Below are 23,484 nucleotides of genomic sequence, written 5' to 3'. Positions count from 1 at the left end.
CGGTTTAAACTCTGATGACATGATTTTGCCGCGAGAGACACTGAAGTTACACGTGGCATCGGATACTTTAGGTTTGGTCTAAGGCTGAAACCCACAACTAAAGGACCGGCGAGAAAATGTGAAACAATAGAAATAAAGAGTGTAAATAGAAATCTGCTGATGGAAAAGAAAGAGAAAATCAGGGTGAAAACAGATAACGCTCTTTGTTTACGGGGGAAATCTAAGGGGAGGAATAAAAAGCATAGGATGGATTATTCCCTGTGTTGACTGTTGCGGTGTCAGCTTGTTATTCTTGCCTACAGTATCTTGATTTATTCTCTCCGCCCTGCCATCTTTCAAGCGAGGTGATTATCATGCCAGTTGAAAGAGGAAAGTTTGAGAGCGGGCTGGAATAAAGGAAGTGAGAGGTGGTTGTACGGTAACAAGATGGCAAATTAACGACGGGATGTAATGCCGCGTTGACACATGTAACAGCCTCTTCACATCTCAGAAAGAAAAGAAAAGCAAATGAATACAGCCGGGTGATGAATGAGTCTTGTCGCCAAACAGTCACGTAATTTAGGCAGCGCTGTGCGGAAAAAGAGGAAACAACCTTTTCATTATTTACCCTGATATTGCGAATAACAGCAGCACTAAAAATGTAGTCGTACGATTATTTCCAGAATACGGCACGTCCCCTTTTTTTAGTGAACGCGCTCAATGCGCATTTTATGGGAAATATCCACTTCCTACCTGGGGTAGGAAAAGAAACAACACAACGCACCAATTGAGAACTCACGAAACAAACATCACACGAACGTGTTCTTTCCCAAAATGAAGTCGTGGCTCAGAATAACACAAACAAACATTTTCAATCAGAAGTTGTAGAGACACTGCAGCAGAAAGTTTTTCTTGGCCGGCGATTGGACTCCACGTCTGGAGAAGGGGGCTCGGTGCAGGGGAGACATCACAGAGCCTGCTTCAGGGACAGAGTTCCATGTTTGCTTTGCTAGTTTGATGAGCTGAGAGAAATAAAATATGTCTGCCGTCGAAAGTTGTGAGCAAATGTCCCCCAGTCTGTGACAGGATCCGCACTCCTGTCTATTTAAAGTCAGGTTCACATGCTGCCAACCATCATTGCAGCCTCCATACTTTCCATTTGACTGCATATGTGTTGCAAAGACTGTTGTGAAGTTATTAAATATCGTTTTACGTAGTTGTGCGAAGCCCTGGTTAAACGGCTGTTTGCATTCTAAAGGTAGGATTAATACAGACGTGGTGAACGTAGTGCTTTTATTTTGAAAGAGAAAGTAGTTTGCTATGATTGAGGCTAGTCTAACACGCCATGAATATTTGTTTACACCTTTTTCCTTTTTTTGTAATGGTGCACATGCACATTCAAGTAAGAAAAAATCCAGTTTTTCTCATTATTGGAAGGTTCCGACTCTGGCTTCTAATGACATCATCAGAGCAAGATGGCAGCGTCCCTATCTGGGATTCAATTTCCAGGTAGAGGGAGGAAGTGGAGACTCTAGTGTGGATACCTGACCCGAGCAGGGATGGAACCCATTGGGCCTGTTCGGACAAAAACTTTGAAATTATGTTCAGTTCACTTTGGTTTGACTGATTTATTTATTTTTAGTAAAACAAGTAATAACCAGGCGTGTTGGGGAACAGGATAACACTGCACTGGGCTCAGGATTTGCTTGTTTTCTCACTACTCACTACTTCCCACATTGAGCGCCAGCACTGAAAATACATTGTGAGCTGCAACTATGATAACCTGTGTCCTTGTTTGATGTTTTCTTAATCTTAAATTTAGCAGTAAGAGCTCAGGAATTATAATATCTTCTATTTGGTTAATTTATAATGTGGGTTTGTTTTCTGGTTGGAGGTGAGATAACGATCCTGCTTTCTGTAAACACTGGTTCTTTACCCTAATCATGCGTCTCAAGCTCGGATCCAATCCCGCGGCCACTGTGCTGTGCCCCCCCCCCCCCCCCCATAGGATAACCCTTTAGCGTGGCCTGTGGTCACTGAAGGCCCAGAGCGCACACACACCCCACAGTTATTCCCTGTTGTTCCTGCAGGAATGTCAGTGTACACATGTCAGAGCAGAAACAAAATAACAAATAGTCTGGCTCAAAATTCCCATCTGGCCCGGGGCCTTAATCCTTAACGGGGGACAGTTGAGGACACATCCTCTCCTGTATTTACAAACCTGGATTCTCAGTGTGGCAGGCCGCACAGGACTAATTAACACCAGTTTCTATTTCGGTGTCGGTCAAGACAGCGAGGGAAGTATTGCACCGGGACACGGTGGAGCAGCTTTCTGTGGACACAGAGCTCTGCAGGGTAAATATGGTGCAGCCTCTACAGATCTATGCTTTGCTGCCCCCCGACTGTGGCACTGCTGAAGATAATTAAAAAAGAAGAGACACTTTAATACATCAGGCTACTTATCGAGGCTCAGAGCACATAGTTTGTTGTACTATATTTAACGCTGTACTTGAATAAATACTCTGGGATTCCAATGCTGCACAGAACAGGCCAGCTAATAAACATCAGTATGAAGTCGAAAGCAAATTCCTTCTTTTACCAAGAATACTACAATACTATTAAATAACAAAGACCAATCTTGCACATCAACAACCAATCTGACGTTCTCCAAACCTGTCTTAAAATATATTTTGCTTAATGGTATAGTCATATTCCAATTTCACTCCATAGTCCATCTGAACTCTACACCCGCTGATACACTAATGACCCAACCAGCAACAAATCCTGCCCCAAGACTTGTAGTCTCCTCCTTTGCAGTGATAAAACAGTGATACACTGACAGTAAGTGTTAATGTTAAGCAGTAAAAATATAAAAAATGAAAATACAACAGAGCAAAGGTCACAAAAGAAATAAATAAAACCGTGGGCGGTTGTGGACAGTAATATAAATAAGCACTTTGTAACCTTGTTTAGATACGAGCTATACAAATACAGTTACTGTTATTTTTATAGATTGTTTTAATGTTTCTCTTTGGTTGTCTTTACTCCCTACTGTGCTCAATGGTCAAAATAATGTGAGGAAATCTAATAATTATCCTCTTTTAAAATGATAACGTGAATCTTTTGCTTTGGTCTTCCTTAAACTGATCTTCATTTGTAAGAGGCCAACATCACGTCTTGTTCAAATGCTAATAGATCTTAACCGGGGCTTGTCTCTTGCACAACTAAAGTACAGTATCAGTCAAAGTGGCTTCTGTCTAGTTTGTACATTGTCGGCCTACCTTCAAGCCGACTATGATCACAGCCTGTCTCTGTTCAGACACCCACGGAACATGCCACTCGGCTGCTAACACCCGGTCTGGCACTGTGTGTGACCGTGCCAGCCCGGCAGATGGGTTGGCCAACCCCGGCGACCTCTGACATTCAACCTTCCCAAAAAGCAAGGGCCATGGATTCTATCCAGTGGGTCTTCATCACTCTCTCAAATGTCCTGCCAGCACGCAGCCAGGAGGCTCGAGCCGATCTGGGGCAGATGTCGTCTCAGAGGAGACCGTACGACTTCAGCTGATATCGCAAAAGATTTTCTGTGTAACTCCAAAAAAAACACTTCAGGCTCGATGCTGCGCGTCTTTAAAGAACAGCTGCATATTGGTCTCATTTTTCCTGTGGACGCAGACGTTTCACATGTGCAGCATCTCCAGCAACTTCCTGTTTTTTTTCAGTTACAATTCTGTAAACTGTCTAGTCGACACCGACAGGATGATGTAGAATCAAGCAGATTCCCCTATTGTTTCCCTAACCCACTTTGGCTCGAGCTGCACCCTTAATCACCGGAGCCCGTTGTGTCAGTTGCTACGCCGCCTTTTGTTTCGTCTAATGACCAAACCCCGAAGACACAATGGAAAATTACAGTTTTTGAAGAGCAGGCTAATTAACGCTGCTTATTAGAGACACGTCAACACTGGAATAGCGATGGGGGAAAAAAAGCGGAAAGCTAGAGGGGTTTGTGAGGGATGCACGCCGCGTTATATCTGAGGCTTCAGACACGAGGAGAAACTCGGAGCATAAAAGGGCTGTCAGAACTGAAAGCGAGGGAGTAAATTTATAAAAGCAGTTTGTAATTATTCAATTTAAATGAGCATAAAAAATACAATCACTCTAAAATAAGAACAATTGTACTCAGTGTTAGGAAATGGACCTGAAGGCCTTAATGCAAAGTATCATTCCTGCACACTTACAATTAGTTTTTTTTATTGAATTTACAATAAGTTTCTTTCTGACATTGAAGGCATTGATGTTCATAATAAGTTTTTTCTTTTGTTTTATTGACAGAAACGTGTGTTTCTGTTTGGAAGCTTTTCACCGAGGCAGCTTCTGGTGCTACAGGGTATTTCCAAATCACAAATTTAGCCACTTGCAAACAAGGCTTTGATTTGGCGTTCAGCTTAATGTGGGAATGCAACAGATGGAGGATCTGGTAAACAAGGCTTCCTTCAATGTTGGAATCTGGTGTCTTACTGTGGTAGATTGGAGGTTAGTGTTATTGTTGTTGCTGATATTGTCTTGTGATGTCTCTCCGTAGAACACACCTATTTCCTCAAAGGCCCAAGATATGCCGTCGAGCTGACGCCACATTAAGTTACTTAGCTAAACACTGGTGGATATTTCTTGACCTCACACCAGCGGAAAAAAAGGCTGCACCGCTTTGATAACACAATACCCCCGAGCCAGATCAATCGGCCCCTCCCCTGACCCTTCCAAGTTTTGTTATGATCTATTAAGAAGTCGTTTTTGTGTAATCCTGCTAACAGACAAAAAAAAATGCTGACAAAATCAAACCTCCTTTGCTTAGATAATGAAAAATCCCCCCAAAAATGGGAATGAAAAACATTGGTATATAGTTTGGTAGATGCATGGATTAATGGGTTTGGGTTCACTTTAGCGCTGGGCATAATAAATGGCTGCAGGAAGTTTGAAAGCACATAAAACAGATTGAACAGGACACACAGGGTCTTATATTGCATGCCCACTGCCTCTCACATGCACACACAACACACACACACACACACACACAGACACACTCACACCCTGTCCTGTGAAGTGAGCATCAGATGCTTGGCTGCAGATCCGCTCACAGAACAGGAAGACAGGGAAAGAGAGAGAGAGAGTGAGAGCACCTTAATGTGCCGTCAACATATGCTGTTAGCTACTGATGGATGCAGCGCTCCCCCCAGGCACCGGAGCAGCTTATCGTTAGTGCATCATCGTGTGGAATCGTCACAAGTGAGATCATCTTGCCGTGATCAGTTTTTTTCGGGGGGGAAACTATTGAACACTGTCAATTCAAAATGAGATCAGAGGAGTGGCTTGCTCTGCACTCGAAGCAGACCTCTCGGGGATGGCCGTAGAAGACGAGGGCGAATCCGTCACTCGCGTCTAATTATCCCAGAAACGTAAAGTGCAAAGTCCTGCTAACAAGCTTTCAGTCAGATTTCCTTTTAATGACTTAACCGGCGGTAGTTGGGGTCTTCAGAAAACGAGGGGAGAAAGAGAGCATGCAGCAACTTTCGGATCCCGACAGAGCTTTTTAATAACGCCGGCAGCTTTTTGACACGTGCTTGACAAAGTCCCGATTAACGGTATGGCTCGTTACCCCGAGGGGGGAAAAAAGTCAAAAGAAAGAAAGCTATAACGTTAAAAACCCACCACGGGGAACCGGCTACGGATGTTCTTTAACGGACCCTTTCTGAAACATACAGCATATCACCTTTGACTTATGCATTCCAAATTCAAGATTATGTGCCTGACGATAAAAACAGAAAACATACGATTCTAATTGAGCACTTGATCTTTACATTTTGAACGGTACGAAACGCATATTTGTTTTTCCACCCAGAAATCCCAGATGGAGCCTTGAAAGTGTCGTGTTATCTGTGAATCGCATTGTTCTCGTCCTCTGAGGGATAAACAAACCAGAAAAAGAAAAAAAAACATTTCAGAAGAATCCGCTCCTGAGCATCACGGAGCTGCCAGTGCTTTGGACACTGTCCGCGCTGGCCTCCTTTTTTAGTCTTTTCTTCTTTTACCGAGCACATAGCTACTTTTAGACTTCAACAGCATAATGGTATTTGCTTAGCTGAGCAGCCAGCAATCCCTCTCCTCTCTGCCAGTGTCATATCACTGATCAAGTGTGGCTCAGTTCCTGCCGGAGAGGACGGCTGCCAGACATAATGCAATAATAACTGGTGCACAGCTTGTCTAAGAGAAGCAAGGTCCTATTTCAAGTTACTGGGATGAGCTCGTTGTGCTTTTTCCCTCTCCTTCTCCCTCTTTCCACCGAGCTCCCGACGCTCCGGAGAGCCCAATGAGACAATTGTAATTTCCTCGCTTCTCGATTTAAATTGTAGAATATGTGAAATGAATACAGAAGACGATTCTACTCCAGGTCAAATAAAATCAGGCTTCGATGATTATCCAAGACAGAAACACGCTTTTGACTCATTCTGTTTTGACAGAGACGGAAACAATGGCCTGTACCAACAGTCGAGGGAGACGTTAGAGACACGTTGCAGAGGACGGGGGTGTCTGAAAATGTCCACACTCCTCCCTCAGATCAGCAGTGCAGCAGAACCCGGCTGCAAATTGAGTTTAGTGTTAATTAATAGCTACTGAATGCCTGGAAATAGGGATAAAAATTGGAGTTAAACGAGGAAGGCTATCCAACGGGCACTTAGAGTGCGGCATCTGCATCGGCCATAACCATCATATGATAAACATCTTTAAAGCCTCCATTATCCAGACCGTTATTCAGAGGCTTTCTGCTGTAACAGGTGGCTTTAATGTAATACGAGTGACCTTGAAAGAAGGCAAATGCATCGACTTGATGCGTTGTGTTAAAAATCTAACAGCTTTTAGTCTCGACAAAGAGCACTCGTCTCATCCGACGTGGTGGACGTGAACCCGCGCCGCTCCCCCGCAGATGCCTGGTGTGATGTTTGACAGATTTCTCCCTCTCCAGCTAGGCTCACAGTAAATGTCCATCTGGCAGCTTCCCATGGGTACTTATTATTCTCAGCTAGCCAGGGGTTTTCTGTTTCCGAGCAGTCAGCCCGCGCCCGCCTCAAAGGAGCCGAGAGCCGGACCAGAACTGCCTGCAGATGCTCTTGCCGGGTAGCCAAACTGTGCCAGTGTGGTGGCGTGGCACCGGGTTTTCAATTACACAAAGAGCTCTCCCAAAAACTGTGTTAAAAGTTGCGTGGGTTAAGAACAACCAGGTAATCAAGACTAAACAGCAGCCAAGCAATGTCCCATTGAGGGTTCACCTTTTTTCTTTTGAATTATCATTAATCCAATGCACTTGCTCCACCTTGGAGATGAGATGATTGATTTCCCCTCCATGAGCAGATGCTCGGAGCCGTGGGAAGTGTTGACAGGGCCCTGCCGTCCTGGTCTGGGACCCTGCTACGGTGGATTCAATCATGCGGTTGACCTCCATCGCACTCCCGCCGCCCGCTGAGCATCTCCAGGAGAAAAAAACACCCGACGAAACACGGGACGCTGCGCTGATCTCGGCATGCGGCGGCTAAGGGCCTTTTCACACTGGGTTTGTTTGTTTCCGTCAGAGTGGACTTGTAACCCGACTCAGCAAACCTGCTGATCTGCTGCCGCCCTTGTTTACCGCTGATACGACCAGTGGGGCGCTTGTGGGAATATTCTACAGCGAATAGCAGCATTGTGAGGAAAGTTTTGATGCCATTGTTTTTTGCATATGCAAGAAAAAATGAGTAGCATGGAGCATCCTGGAGGAGTGAAGGCATTTCATCTTTCTGATCTTATTCAAATCACAATGCCTGAATATGTCTTACAAGGCAGATTTGTACCCGTTCATATACTGGCTTCTGGATTTGGACTAGACTGCCAATGGGAGATTGCTTTACTTCTCTTGATGCTGCATAAGAAGAGACTATAGCATCATAGCATACTGTCCCATGTTATCACGACAGTACATGGTCATATGAGTTAGAGTTCTGATATTGGTGCAATCAATATACTAAAATATCAGCAATTTGGCTCTATTTCATGTTGGAAAGTAGTGGAATCATAAAAACATATCCCTTTAATAACTCAAAAATACTTGTATCTGTGTATAAATGAGTGCTCAAGCGTTTCTGAAAAAGTTTCCTTCTGAAGTCAACATGAAGATTGTGTAAGAGCAGATGTTGCATGTGTACCAATCACACACACACGTAGTCAAGGAGAGGAGTTACGATAAGAACGTCCCCAAGAGAGAGAATCCATTGGCAGGACGAGATGAGGAAACTGTCGGCACGCAGCGAGATTGATGATGGGAATGTTCTCGGAGCATATCCTGCTATTGTGTTGACAATTCCGAGTTAATGTGAATCAGCAGCGTTTGCATGACTTCTCGTTGCGCAACGCCTGGACCGGGCCACAGTGTGGGAGAAGTTCACCGGGTGACTGCTCGCGATTAGTCAGCAGGACCACAGTGACATGCACAGCTTGCAAGACTTTAATTCCAAGGGGTCTGACACTGGTGTTCCCACACGAGTGCATCACAATAACAGCAACCATCACTTCCATCAGAGTTAGTAGCATCCAGATGTTAGGAGGAAGTGTTCTTTTTTTAAATCCACTGGTATCGGATCTGTGCTCGATATCCAAAGTCCAATTACTGGAATCTGGAACGGGGGAAATGGTGACGGAACTTTTTCTAAGTTCAAAATAAGAAAATAATCACTTGCAGGCCCCTTATAGGTTCTTGTTAAGTTACTTAATGAGAACGGGACATTCAATGTCACCGGGGAGGGGTGTGTGTGTGTGTGTGTGAAGTGCTCACTATTTAACATGTGAGGGTATTTCAACACTCGCCATGATACCGAAATAGACACCCCGTCCATGCTATGCTTGTGTAAGTCAACACTGGCGGCGTGTTCTTTGAACAATCTGGGCCATTTGATTCTCATTTGAATAAAATTCAAATTGAAGGCACAGAGCCCACAATCGGCTTTCCAGAAAGAAAGAAGAAAAGCCACCGCTGTGTATTCCCGTGCACACATGTAGGGAAATGGGTGAGGATTGCAGAGCACTGCATACCTTACTGAGCAAACAGCAGCCTCTTGGTGCCGCTTCCAGCCCCCCCCCCCCCCCACACACACAACCAGCCCTCTCCCACATTTATGCATTCAGTCCCGAAGACACATGACAACTGAAAACAGGACCCCGGCTCTTGAGAGCAGCGCAAATCCAAAATGAAACGAGTCTTACCTAGTGAAGAATACTTGGTCACATCTGAAAGCAGGCCATTGGGGAAAAAGGGGGGGGAGAGGGAGGGAGGAAAAGGGAGAGAGGGAAAAAGAGAGAGAAAAGAAACGTCAGCAAATTACAATGTACAGCAAAAACTAAACTTCAATGCGAGGCTGAGGCTGTCACTGGCTCCCGCTGAAAAATGATGGTGTCCCAGCATTGTACAGACCGGGGGTTTAAGAATAGTCCCTGTCAAGAGGGGGACATCATTTATTAATCGGGAGACATGAAAAGTCTGAGGTAGTCCTTTCCCCTGAGAATCCAGAGTTTGCACAAGTTGCATTAATATTTGTCAGTTGTTCGGGAATTGGAGGGTGGTTGCCGAGAGGGCTTAAGCAGAAACCTAATCTATTACCGACGTTGTGTTTTTTTGTTTCTCGTGCGCACCGGAGTTGCGTGATCGCTGAAAACACACAAATGTGCTCCCCCGCGAACATGCCGCGAAATCCAAGGGGTTCTTCCCATCATGCCTCGGAGGTAATTGAGCAGCCCTCGGATACCTCCTGCCCGGTGTGCCTGGACCTTTCTCACATTTCCCCGAGCTTGTTAGTTTGACAGCTAACGTCCGAGGTTCTAACGGCATAAAAAAATGGCGGTCCCACGTTCCCCACATAGACATTAGGGAGGCCCCGGCAAACACAGTGAACCAGTGCTAACACACACAAAAAAAAATAGAATAATTTAACCACATCTTCTCTACTACCTGACATTCATATCTGCAAAGAGTTATGGAACGGGATATTTTAAGGGGTTAGGGTTCTCCGTGTTTTTCCAACACTCTTCTGTACCAACTCCCCGGCAGCTTGAGGAGTAGAGACTGGATTTCTATTACAGCGCGCTTTGAAAGTGGTCCCTCTGCGAATGTATTCTTCTAAACTACTGGTTTTTGCTTTCTTGTAAATGTGCAATAAAACAGGGAAATGGGGGGAGCCGACAATAACCGGGTGTATATAGGGCGAGGGGAGGTAATAGACTCAGGACCCAATTCCGAGTTGCCATCGATTACTGTCCAGTGCGGTTGTGTTGCTAAGCAGAATTCACCAGTAATATGATTTATCACAGATGATGTCTACACCCCCCCCCACACACACACCCCCTCTGCATTCATTTACATTTCCGGTGTGCGTGCCACAAATCCTCGAGAGGATCAGCGTAGGGCGGGAGCGTGATTACAATATCTGTTTTTGCACGTGAGAGCAAATCGGTTTTTCGGGGAGACGGGGGGAAAGACCGGGGGTTCAATCTCCGGGACGCTCGTTACCGCTCCGTCTGACACGAATTCACACTTGCCGCTGCTGTTGTCACCAAAACAGAGACCTCAGCAGAGAACCTCGAAAAAACAACTCGGTGCCGGGTAAAATTGGACCCAGGGGAGAGGGTGGGGGGGACTGATGTCAGACTTCAAGAAACACAGGAAGCACCGGGGGTTTCAATGACATTAGCATCGGTGTTGTTCAGGCAGAGAGGAGAGTGGGACACTTGAAGGGGGACAGTGTTAAAAGGCAATGGTGGAAATAAAATGGAGTTGAACCGGGATCGCGGTGACATTGTAATGTGATACACTGTGGCAGGAAGTGCAAACAGCAGACAACTACATGGGGGGGGGATATCGCGTTCGAATGTGATTATATTCAATATTCTACTTTGTCAAGAACGACTCCTGATCAAAGTGTTTGTGCCAAAAAAAAAGAAAAAGGGAATAACCCGAGTTCAGTGCTCTCAGCCGTCCCACACCTCTCTTCCTCTAATCACATTTAGTGTTTTTAATAGAAGGGTTTTTTTCGACGTGCCGCGAACGTTATTGATTTTTCCCCGAGTCCTGCGGTGTAAATTTGGAAGAGCGGGCCAATCAAAACCAGTGGAGGCAGCGTGGGCCTAAGTGGATTAGACTGGCGGGGCGGGCGGAGGGGTGGAATCTAGAGGGAGAACACCAAAAAGCTCTGGTGGCTTCAGTAAACCCGGTCTGTGAACCAGGAAAAAAGATGGAAGAAGGAGACACTCTTTCTTTTTCTTTTTCTTCCTCCACCCTCTCTCACCCTCCTGTTTTAAGCAGATAAGCTGCTTCCAGGGTCTTAGTTATGCTGCGTAGAACCCACAACACGAAATGGAAACTTTTAACAAGGCATAGAAAAGCCGAGACGTCTGTTCTTCATGTTGTCTTTTTTCTTATTGACAAGGGGGATTTGGGGGATGTTTAGTGTGGTCAGTGACGGGGGGGGGGGGGGCATTACAAACTGCTTCTGTGATGCAACATCTGTGAGCGTGTCACACTCGGGTTTAAGTCGAGGCGCGGACTCAGTTTTTTGTAGTTATTTTCCTTTCACTAGCTGCTGCAGTGAGGCGGGACTGGCTGTGCCGTGCCACACTATCAACACCTTTTAATTGTGTTGATTATCCTGTAGCTCCCCCCCCCCCCACCCCCATCATGTCTCTGGTTGGGGGCACAGCATGGTGGAATGTTTATGTCGTTCACAAGATGGAGGAACGTATAAGATAAATTGTAGAAGTCACATTTCCAACATCAAAAATACTATGGTTTTCTTTATCTCTAGTTCAACTCTCTTAAATGTGCAATATTCATTCGATCTGTGCAAATCTATGGCCTAGGTGCAACCCACTCCACTGTATATAGTCTGTTTTGCACAATATATGCTAATCTTTATTCCATTTATATCTATATATATATTATATTTTTACATCCCACTACAATAAAAAGGTATTGGTTGTTTATTTGTTATTATTTGCCCTTTCTATTTTTGATCTAAGGATCATCTTATTTTATGACCACAACAATACACAATGACAGAGCGGTAGTCACAGGCTCAATTTAATGTAGGGTTGGTAATTTATTCCTGAAAAACGTTTTTATCTCATTTGCAGAAATCATCTTTATGTCCTAATAGCCATTAATACATAAAGCTGTCTGAAAAACAAAGCAGGACTTAAATGAACACAACCAAGCGTTTCAGTCAGAGCGGATGATATGATTAGCTTCTTTCAAAGTGGAGCCAGCTCTTGCCAGCTTTTCCAGGCTTAGCAATCCTAGCTTCAAATCTTTGCAGCCCACACTTTTAAGTCTAAACTGTGTGTTGATCATCGAGTTACATTTGTTATTTACCCCATGTGCATGCAGTCTCTTCAGCATAAAGGTGTTTATGTGCACGGCAGCAGTGATTGTATTTTGTCCAGACATTTGGATTAAAGTGATTAAAGAGACAGCGCCATGCCCTTGATGGGATATTTAGGGGAATGTATTTCCTCGGAGACGCTGCAGCTCTCGGACAAGGACATCAGTTTCCTGAGGGAGATTCTGTTTGACACAGCTGGCCTCATTCATCACACACACACACACACACACCAGTCATCTCACCACAACTGGTGCAGCGCTGCATTTTAAGGTTCACAGGGAACCTGGTTTTGTTTTGACCAACCATAGTGATAGTCCTTTAAAATGAAGCTGCTGGGCACCGCTGCTGTACTTTCACGCTTCTAAGTGGCACAGTACAATTTTGCAGGTTTTCTCTGCAGTGATCAGACATTATCACTGTGTTACGAAAAAGGGGGAGTCCAATCTGGTTGCACAATTATCACTAGTGGCTCAACTATTCTTTGCCAGTCACTGGAATTTAAACCTTCTCTGCATAAACTCTGTTTTTAGCGACTCCTCTCACTCGCCGCCCCCTCCCTCACTCTGCAACTCCTCAGAGACGGAGAAGTGAAAGTAATCTGTGCGGCAGCAATGGTGAGGTCTAAAACGGGGAAAAACTCTATTATTCTTATTATTGCAAAGTATCTCTATTATATTTAGTTGTTTTTTTTGTTACCGAAGAGATTATGTAAGAAGATGAGGTCTCTGCCTGCTTTTGTCTCTTTGTCTGTTTGCAAGAGTTAGGCAAACCTCGATTTCTCAGAGGATCATTCATGGATCCTAATAAATTGGGACTGACGTAATTGAGAGTCAGCAGATCCAAATAAAAATCCGGTTCCAGTGCATTTAGATGAGGTTGCATAAGAGGCTGTTTGGCCTTGCTGGAGATATGAACTTTACTAATGGACGCTGTACTCCATTGTGTGATATTTCTCCTCTCCTCTTTATTTACAAGTATCTTTTTGTTCGGTCTATTTCCTCTGTTTGATTGGACAAATGCATTGGGAAACGTAACATTTATCATTTGAAGTATTGTCCTTGCCCGAACTGGCATGCAAATCCCATTTAAAAACACTTGTTTTATAACTGCACTTACAGCCCATAGACCTGAGTATACTGGTAATGATGGTAGCAGCCCACAGTCAGGGTGGCACAAGCTGAAACAGTCATCTACACAACACACTTTGTCAACATGGACATCACGTTTTGCCGGCTATCCTCTTTTCAGACTTGCAGACTAATTTCGGTTAATCAATGAATCAGCCATTTTCTTTTGAAGTGCTACTTCTTTTCTCCCTGTGGCTTATAGATATCAATGCACACACACACACACAGGGACACACACACATGGAGAAAAAGCGAGCGAGAGCAGCAGAGAGAGTTCTGTCTCTAAAACGGCTGCAGGACTGAGTGGCCGCTAATTGGAAATCAAACTCAATGGAGCTGGAAGGCAGCCGAGAAGGAAACAGTGGAACCTCCAGCTCGTGTTGTCGCTCAATTTAGACCGTGACAACACACAAAAAAGAGGGGCCTGTTCCTCGTGTCACCATTTAACCTATTCACCAGTGTGGAAATGCAGCAGCTGGTTTTTTACAGTACCACATAATGAGACAAAATGGCTCTGGCTGGCCGAGCTCCAGCTCCCGGCTCCCAGCGAAAAGGCCCCGGTGCGGAGAGAGAGAGAGAGAAACGGGGCGAACGTGTGAAACAGACAGTGCAGAAGAGAAAAACAGTGCCGCCGTGTTATCGCCGATGCTGAGAGAGTTTGCACTCCTCCATCTGAGCTGATATAATCACTCCTTTCTTTTTTTTTTTCTGCTACAACAAAGAATTGGAGAGGCGCTGACGGAGGCCACAGATGGCCCGGGCTCACACAGACTACAGAAGCATCTCCAAGTTTACACAAGTCAGACAAGAAGCCAGATTGGATGCAAAGCTGAGGCTGTTCTTTGAGGGAAGCAAAAAAAAAAAAAAAAAAACTCCCTCTCACTTGGTTTTAATCTCTTCTCAAGCCGAGGTGTGAATAAGTACTTTGTGAGCGAACTACACGAGGCGCCTGTCAGACACACCGGTCCGGTTTCGAGGCCGCTCAGGCGTGACAGCGAGGGAGCGAGGTGTGTGTGTGTGCGAGCGTGTTGCCGCTGCAGCAGATGTTCGGTTCTCGCTGCAGCTGTCTCTCCCCGTTCGAGGGAACAGAAGCGCTGTGCCGATCGCTGCGTGCATCTCAATCCCCACTCCTTCAATAGTCTGCTTTCGTTTCCCCAGCCCCCGCCCCCCCTCAGGTCAGACGAGAGTCAAATGAGATGGTGACAGACATATTAATAAGAAAGTTGGATCGCGATGCTCTTTTGCAAATGCAAGCGCCGCTGCATGCTATTTAAAGAAGCGCTGCTAATATTGTTTATAACCAAATGCCATCTGCTATGTGCTATAATAGTGTGAATAGCTAAAAAGAACAGGGCTGAATCAAATGCATGGTGTGATGAATCTTCCCGGGGCGAATCCTCTTGCGTTTCAAAAAAAAAAAAGCACAGAGGGGATTTAAAGGTCTTTTTCAAATGCAGCTACTTTTTTCTTTTTTTTTAAAGAAGTCTGCCTGGCGGAACCTTGATGAGTGATCAGAAGTTGCGAGGATCAGAGACCCGCGGGCTCTGCGCTGAGTTCTGACCCTGAGTTCAGCAGCGTAGAGGTGGGATAAAGACTCCTCTGCCTGGGGAGAAGCAGACGGTCGGGCAGAATGGAAAGGAAGTAATAAAAGGAGGGAGAGGCAATAGCCTTGATGCCTCTAGTGGCGTGGCCCCCCTTCATATCGGCCACTTGTGAAGTCTCGGGGAAACCCTACAGGCAGTCGTATGTTGACTGGGCGCGATCAAGGACAGCTAAAGGAAAACCTGGATGGGAGTGATGCCTCCCGGCTCTGGAGTGAGTGAGTGGGAGAGGGCAGAATCAGAGTTTAATGATATTTGACGTTTCACAATCAACTAACAAATCAGGTTCCTGGATATCGTCGTCTCTGAACAAGAAAAACCATTAACACACATCACAAGGAATCACTTGACAATCCACGGCTTTTCGACAAAAGCTGAGTGAACACTCCCACTGCCTGTCCAAAATGCTCCTATCAAGGAGTCCTTAGAATCCCCGACTCCAGCGGATAATTAGACGTAATGACTAAACAATGCAGCGACGAGATGCGAGCGTGCTTATTGCTTTTTAATTGTGTTTCCCCCCCCCCCCCCCCGCTCTGGTTCTGAGAGCTCGGGTACCTGTGTGCGTTGGCCCGCGCGAGGCCAGGTGCAGTCATTACCACGGGACAGATGGATTAGCAGAAGTGGCGCTCGTTTCACTTGCAAGGCAACACGGTGGCCGCCATATGTAGGCTCATCATTAAAATTGACCTTTGACCTTCCAGTGGGTGCCGGGCCATTCTAATGGAGTTAATTAAGAATGTCCACCAGTGTGTAGGCTGTGGTCTTCCAACCCCCTCTCTCTCTCTATTTGTGGATGTTACTGGATTGCGAGGACGTATTTCCGTGCACATGCATGCGACTCTGGTGTCGGGCGTGCTGAAGTTTGGAAGCTCCTTTTAATATTGCCAATGCAGCTCCTTTGAAAATTCATTAAAGTGCTTCGACCCCTCCGCCATCTGTGTGCGAAGGAGAGGCAGAGAGAGGCGTGCGAGGGAAAGCAGCTGGGGAGAAGCAGGGAGATGAGAATCTGACATGGGCAGCAGCACGCGGGCCGAGCCCCACGGACCCGGAGTGAAGAGCCACTGATGTGCCAGCTTTGAACCGCTCTTTATTTATTTCTGCCCGCGAAGGTTGCATTTAAATTTAGATTCCGAGATAAGGAGTTGGCTGGAGTCGCCTCTCGGTCTGGATGCGGCTGGAGACGATCGTTATGTAACAGCGACGCTAATAAAAGAACTGCAGGAGAAAAGAAAAAATAGAGTTTCCTTAGGGGCCTCATTAAAAATGCGACACACACGTTGCTCGGTGTCGAGCTAAAATGTAATTAACTCCACAATTACATGCAGTATATTACCAGAGAGGAGGGCGGCCCAATTATATTAATAAATCTCCATTGTTGATGTGAATTGCAGCTACACGTGAGAGTTTAACGACTAAACACGACGTTAGAGCCTCTATACGTCCACGTCCAGCACCGAGTCCAATTTGAGCTTCACTTTAATTCACGAGGACAACTCTCTATCTGTGCTACCCCCCCCCCACCCCACCCCAACCCCACCCACGCCTCACAACGACAGACAGCCGCTGAAGCGAGCCTCCTGATCAGCATCGTTGCCGGTGCTCCTCATCGGGCGATCCGCGGCTCCTGTCATCTCCACGCCAGTTACGTCCGACAATGAAGCAATATCTGTTTCAGTGTTTGCGCTCTGTAATCACTCTCTGCCTGCACCTGATCTCCTCTTCATAAACTCAGCGCGCCTACATTATTGCTGCTACGCTGGGAAATAGGCAGCTATGTATTATGCATTAACGAAGTCGGGGGGGGGGGGAGTGAGGTGCGCAGACTTTGATGCCAAGGCACACGCGCACAGACACACACACACAGGTTCATGTAGGAGTACTGTCAATGCACACGTATGCACACATGTTCGTGCTTCCTCTCTTGCCGCACCTACACACAGACACACACCCGCTTCCAGCGTATGCCTCGGAGCACCGGGGTGTAATGGAGGCTGCCTGCACTTTGCCTTGTCTCTCCTTCCCTGACACTAATCAACACCTCCTCTGCTATTAAAAATTCCTCTCCACGCCTTTTGATCCGCTAACTATCTCATTTACATGACTGGCGCCTCGGCTTTGCAGGCCCCGGTGCTGGGTGGTGTGACGAGCGAAGGTGGGGCGCGGCGGAGCGGCTGCTAGGGGGGGGGGGGGGGGGGGGGAGGGTGAGAAGAAAGAAGGGAGGAGAGGGGTGGAGAGCTCTGGAAATAGAAGATGGCTGATGGAGGAGCAAAGGGATCCTGCACTTGAGAGTATATGTTTGAGGTGTTTCAAGATTTTCGAATTGATTCCTGAAACTTTTGGCAGGAGCCATTGATATTTTCGTGATAACGTGTGAAGGGCTAAAAATAGCACCGCTGAAATGGGAACACATTTTCCAGTCGGTGGGGGAGAAACACCAGAGCCTCTGCCTCCTCCTCCTCCTCCTCCTCCTCCTCCCTCCACCTTTCTTCTTCTCCTTGTACTCCTCCCTCCTCTCGTTCCCCTCTTGGCTGACTTTGTGTTGCGCTGTGGGGCTTCCAGTGAGCCCCTGCCTCTTTGGCAAGAACCCTGGACCTGGATGGCATTGAAGAGGCCCGGATGATGCATCCTGACGATGGGTGTAGTCGGGCAGGAACACGGGAGTGGGGAGGGAAGGAGGGAGGGAGGGAGGGAGGTAGAGAGAGAGAGAGAGAGAGAGAGAGAGATATTCGACAAACAGAGGAGAGAGAGAGAGGTATAGGGAGAAAGATAAGGAAGTGGTGGGAACCATTGTGGGTGGTTTCAATCATCCTGATGCCATCTGTTCCACTCCATTTTTCGCATTGACAGTGGATATTTTCCCCGGTGAGATGAGAGGAGTCTGTGTGCGGGTGTGTACTCGACAACGAGATATAGTGAAGAACGGTGGAGAGACTAGGCACATCGCACAATAAGCTTATTTCATCTTTCCTGAACATACTGTACAAAATATATATATATATATTCCAGGTGTCTGACTTCAACCCAGTCTCCTGAAATGATCTTTCTCTGCAAGTAAAGTGCAACAACAATAGTGTTTGGTAAGAAACACTTCCGGTCGTATAACATTTATCATGTTATTGCATCAAAATGAGGAATTATGAATTTATAATGTATTTATCGAATCAGTAAAATGTACATTTTAATTTCCACCAAAATATTAAATGCATTGTTATCCAATCGTAATGGACACCACACATTTTAACCACTAGAGGAAAAGTCAGGGGATACCGAACGTCATTGGGATTCATCCTCTGGATACAATGAATACTTCTGCAAAAACTTTCCATCCAGAAAATTGTTGTTGAGATATTGTAGTTCAGAACAAATTGAGCTACTTTTTAGCATTTAAATGTTAAATCATAACAAGCCCTTTAGATTGAACGAGTGTGTGTGGTTATTTGTGTGCGTGCCGAGTCTGCAAAGCACAGCCCCTGCCTCGCCATCCCTCCCCTCACCAGAGAGGCAGTGCCCACTCTGTCATCTCTCCGGCTGGGTGCTGGTACCCACATCCTCTGGGCGTTTAACTCCTGTTACCTTTCCGCTTAAACATGCATGAAGTTATTGCAGCGCTCCCCTCCACCTCCCGGCGCTGTCTGTCTCCCTCTCATTTGTTCTTAAGGATGGATCCTGCTCTCGTCTCTCTATCACCTAGGTCCAATTTTTCTCTCCTCCTCTTCATCCTCCTCCTCTTTTCCCCTTCATTATATCCCATCTCACAAATATGTCTGCACCCTCATGTCACCCTTGTTGCTTATATGAAAAATCCAACTCCTCAAGATAAAAGACGGCTGAAAATAATACCGGCATTAGCGTTTCCTCTTTCGCCGCGTTTCAGTTCTGAGGGGTCGGCGAGTCCGCGTGATTTGGAATATTGAATATGAAGATACCGCACCATAGTGTTTTTTTGCAGCATGTTTTCTAGGTAAACGCAGTGTTATTGGATCTGCAAGGTTTGCTCTAAAAGCACAGGAAGAAGGGGGCCTCCATAAGCAGCACCTCAAAAGAAATTGGCGATGGGAAAACGGAGCAGAGAGAATTGTTTTGAAGAAGAGACGACACCAAAGAGGGACACCGCTCGAAAACAGGATGTTGAAATAATGAGATATTCATCGCAAACATGAATATATGAATAGAGCTTCATGCATTACTTATATCAAACGGAAATCCCTCATTGCATTGCAGTAGAATCCTGAGATGGACGTATATGATCGTGCAAAAGTTTATGGAAATCCATCCAGTTGTTTTAGCCCAATTTGTAACAGTTCTTGAACTATTTGACCTTCGAGTGGCACTTGAAGGGAATTCATTGAATCGCCCTCTTGACCATCATTCCAAATTTTAATAGCAATCCTTCAATCCTTCTGGTAGACGCGAACGTATTACGCTGAACAAGCAAAATGAGAACCTCGTCGTGGCACCAGATGAAAAGTCCGTGCAGAAAATCAATGCAATCCAGCTGACCATCATTCAGTCTTTTCATATTTGACCGAAGCGGTTAAAAAAAGCAGCTTTTACGTTAACAAAAAAACGCAAGTAGTCAAACACTTAGTCAACCTTGGGCATCAACAGTCCCAATACGGCAACTTCCCAACACGCTGCACCTTCAGCAAAGCACCAAGGTAAACAACGAAGCTACTCAAGGCTTGGAAGTCGTCTGCTGGGACCAAATCCCATCTAATAATAGTCTAATTAAAGCTATTGATTTGCTTCTGTAAGCACACATAAGCAGTGGACCCTCCCCGCTAACAACGACCCACAGGACTGGTAATTAGCACAAATTCGGAGGTATGCTTAACTCGGTCTTAGTTTCTGCCACCTTATTTGTCTGGAAGTGGTATTCTGTTTGTCACCTGACAACTGACGGTCCCTATCACTCCAGAGAATCTGTTGCCGTTTTTGTCCCAACGTGCACAAGCGGTTCTCGAGGATTTGGGCGAACTAGCTGGGCCTTGCTGTGGACCTTTTGTGAGGCTGTTTGGATTTGATGGTCGAGATCACAAAAAGTCACCGCAGGCTCCCTGAGGCATGATTTTATGTCCCGCTGTTTGTGAGTTGTGACTCTTGAACTTACTGAAGGGAAGCCATATTTAATGAATACCGGCTCCACCAGCAAGATGAATAGCTTTTTCTTTGAAGTGAATTATGTGATATAAATAAAATGTGCTCCGATAAAAGACAGCACCTGTCGCGTGGCAATATATGTCGAAGGGTATCCGTCCCACAATGCAAGTTTTATCTTTGAGGAAGGATGGCGTGTTGGTAACTGAGTGCTGATGTTTTAGAAAAAGGTCAAACATCCAGGTTGTTTTTTATCTTTTTAAACTGATTAAAGAATTAGAGAGTAAGAACAGCTGAGGACCATAAGGAAAACTGCATTACCCTGTCATAATCTAGTAAAAATACACAAGGCATAAGAGCAAGGGGACCTCGGCAGTCGGCTGCATCAGTGGACAGGAGGGAGGATTTATTTGAATGATGCAGCAGATGGCCCTGCACAGTGTGAATGCTAATGACAAAGAGACGCGGGTTAAACCTGTGCAAAAACAATAATGAAAAGGAGGGAATAGCAATTGCGAGTTAGATCACAGACAATGGAATTCAGTGGCAAAGGTCAACAGGATTGTTTTGGCACATGACGGCACTGTAGGACGACAGCGGCGCCATGAAAATTCATCGGGGGCGGACACAACCGGCTCTCACAGTGCTACGAGTGCAGAGTGAGGAGGGGGGGAAAAGGCGATGGGTGATTTATACAAGGAGAGAAAACTGAATCAGGCAAGGAGCAAGAAGTACCTGACGCTCTTTCTGAGATTGCACTTAGCGAGCACATTTTTCAGAGACCACAGAAAAAGGCATTAGTCTGGTTCGGAAGTGTTGAACAGGAGAAAAAAGTGAAATGCTATTGTCCAGGCCTTCGAAAATCTTTCTATCCAAAAATGTGATTGTTACATTCGTCCAAGCTGTGATAAAAACGGTGCTGTTTCACAATTATCACAGAACTCAACCATGTGCATGCAGCAGAACAGAACCTCACCCAGGCAAACACGCGCCACACAATGCACTATTGATGAAAACTAATTATGCACAGAAGTTCTTGTCAGGTACCGAGGGTCACCTGCTGCGTGTCACACAATACACCATTTGCCAGCTGCTGTTACTTCCAGCCGGTCGACAGAACAGGTTGCACGCTGAATGCAGTTTGATTTTTGCTAAATGTTAGCTACTGTAGACCGACAGTTGGGCCTGACAATGCGTAATCACTCGTGTGCACCGTGTGAGGGAGAGGAGGCAGGTTTTTGTGTACTGGCAGAGAAAAGGGACCTGTATTATGGCTGAGCCGGGCGCTAAGCTGCGTCCAGGTGTTCGCCTCTTTCCAGGTGGCCATGTAATACTCTCCCCGACCCAGATCATGGCAATCACGGAGCCGGCAGGGATGGCTCGGTGCCGACACCGGCGTATCGCCTGGGTAATGTGCCAAGTTGGCAGAGACGTGGCTGAAAAGCAGGCGGGCAAGCAGGCAGGGTCTCTAATGCTCTTAGAGGGGGAAAGACGGCGGGCAACCTTTTGATTTTCTTCTAAGGTTGCAGGAAAATGGCACAGTCTGGTACGAGGGCCTGTCAGATTTCTACGACCTGTCAGTGTCTGGAGGAGCGGCGGTTCATCACACCCTGAGCTATCGGAGGTTTTTATCTGGTGTAGTGTAACACGGTAGCCTGTGCCATGTGTCAGTCTTCAGCCGCCTCCGAGCAGATCTCCTGTCAAGGATTTGTGAAGAGCTATATCATGTTCACACGGTGGCCCTGAGAGCTCAATGCACCGCAACCCATTGAATACATTCGCAAATAGACAAAATACAGGCACATGAGGAAAACAACACAAAGACATGCGTCATGCTGACGGATGTCTTCCGTTTTTTGGGTGAAATCGATGAAGATGTTTTCTCGTTTTCCTGTTTGCTAGTCTGCTCTTAAGATGCGGTGCCCTGAGCCCTCGGGGGCCACCGTATGTTCACCGAAAAAACCCTCAGCCAGAGAGATGATCTTTATTAGCTCAGGAAGCCGGAGTTATACGCAGACTAACTCGGGGCCTGTGGTGTCTGGGCGCTGTGTGCTCCACAGTGTAAGCAGCTTGGCTGGCAGACGGCCCACGGACGAGCGCCGTGTTTCTGCTTGCCATCCTCTCATTTGGCTGCATGGTAATTACCGTCTCAATGCGGTAAGAGAAAAGGGAGATTTCGGTAGCAGGGATTGAGAGAGAAAAGGGGGGGGGGGGTGGATTGCGAGGTTGTGTGGCTTAGCAGCTTAATGAACATGTCAGATGTATTTAAACAAATGGATTACCACATCTGTACACACTGGGCTGGATGGCACTTTGCTCCGAACCACTTGTCGGTGGTGGTGGGAATGAGAAAGTGGTGGTGGTAAGAAATACAGCAATCCTGGATTACTGTTCATAGAGGAAATCAGACGTGTGGCAACCAAATCAATTCTGGCTGCCATCTCAACTGTACTCTAATCTATTGCTGCGGCATTCCACTGTATATGTTATCATATATATATATATATATATATATATAATTTATTGCTCCTAAGAGGGGGCACATTTAAAATGCCATACATTTGCATTCAAACCAAAGGTCAGGCAAAGACCAAGTCTACACTTCCACGACCCTGTTAAAGATATAGTTATTTTGAGTTGGGTCGTGCAAGGTCATGAGTTTAAGCGCCCAAAACGTTGAGTAAGCTGAAAATGGATATTGGTGTTTTTAGGCTGGCATTAAAAAATAATGAAAAGGGTAATTTTTTCTTTTGCTCCTGGCCATCTCCTGTGCCAATGCCCCCCCCTTGCTTCTCCAAACAGGAGCAGGCCAACCCCAGATCTACTGCCGGAACCGACGATGGTACCTCCACACAACCTCTCTTCAAATATTCTGAGCTTTCCCCTTTTGAATCAGATTCCATACTTGTCAGTTAACTGAGCTTTTCATCTTGGGCGCTTTTATTTCTCTTCCACATCTGTGTTTTTTCCCCCGGATTCAATTTCTCACAGCTTTTTCGCCCTGACTCTACCTTCCGTGCTCACCAGAGCTGTCCATGTCAATACATTGACTAGATGAATAATAGATGCTCTTTTGTGGAATCCTTGTGCAAAGCCGTTTTTCTCCGGCTCGAAAAACGCTCACATGCTCGTGATATCTGGGAAATGTTCCTTGGCAGAAAAGCTGGCAGGAATGTGAACACAACACTTTTTTCCTGTGTTGTACTGAGAGCTTTTCATCATTAC

At 45.9% G+C, this 23,484-nt stretch overlaps 1 protein-coding gene across 1 annotated transcript in view; it reads right to left on the bottom strand.

Annotated features, from left to right (window-relative positions):
* The window catches only part of LOC128429891 (receptor-type tyrosine-protein phosphatase delta), a 335,913-nt gene that overhangs the window by 231,885 nt on the left and 80,544 nt on the right, over positions 1-23,484 (bottom strand). The window contains exon 4 of the mRNA XM_053415754.1: positions 9,265-9,288. The gene's annotated coding sequence lies outside the window, so the exon portion shown is untranslated. The remainder of the gene's footprint in view (positions 1-9,264; positions 9,289-23,484) is intronic.

The sequence above is a fragment of the Pleuronectes platessa genome, chromosome 23 (genome assembly GCF_947347685.1).
Source record: "Pleuronectes platessa chromosome 23, fPlePla1.1, whole genome shotgun sequence".
Lineage (NCBI taxonomy): Eukaryota > Metazoa > Chordata > Actinopteri > Pleuronectiformes > Pleuronectidae > Pleuronectes > Pleuronectes platessa.
This window is presented reverse-complemented; position numbering and strand designations above follow the sequence as displayed.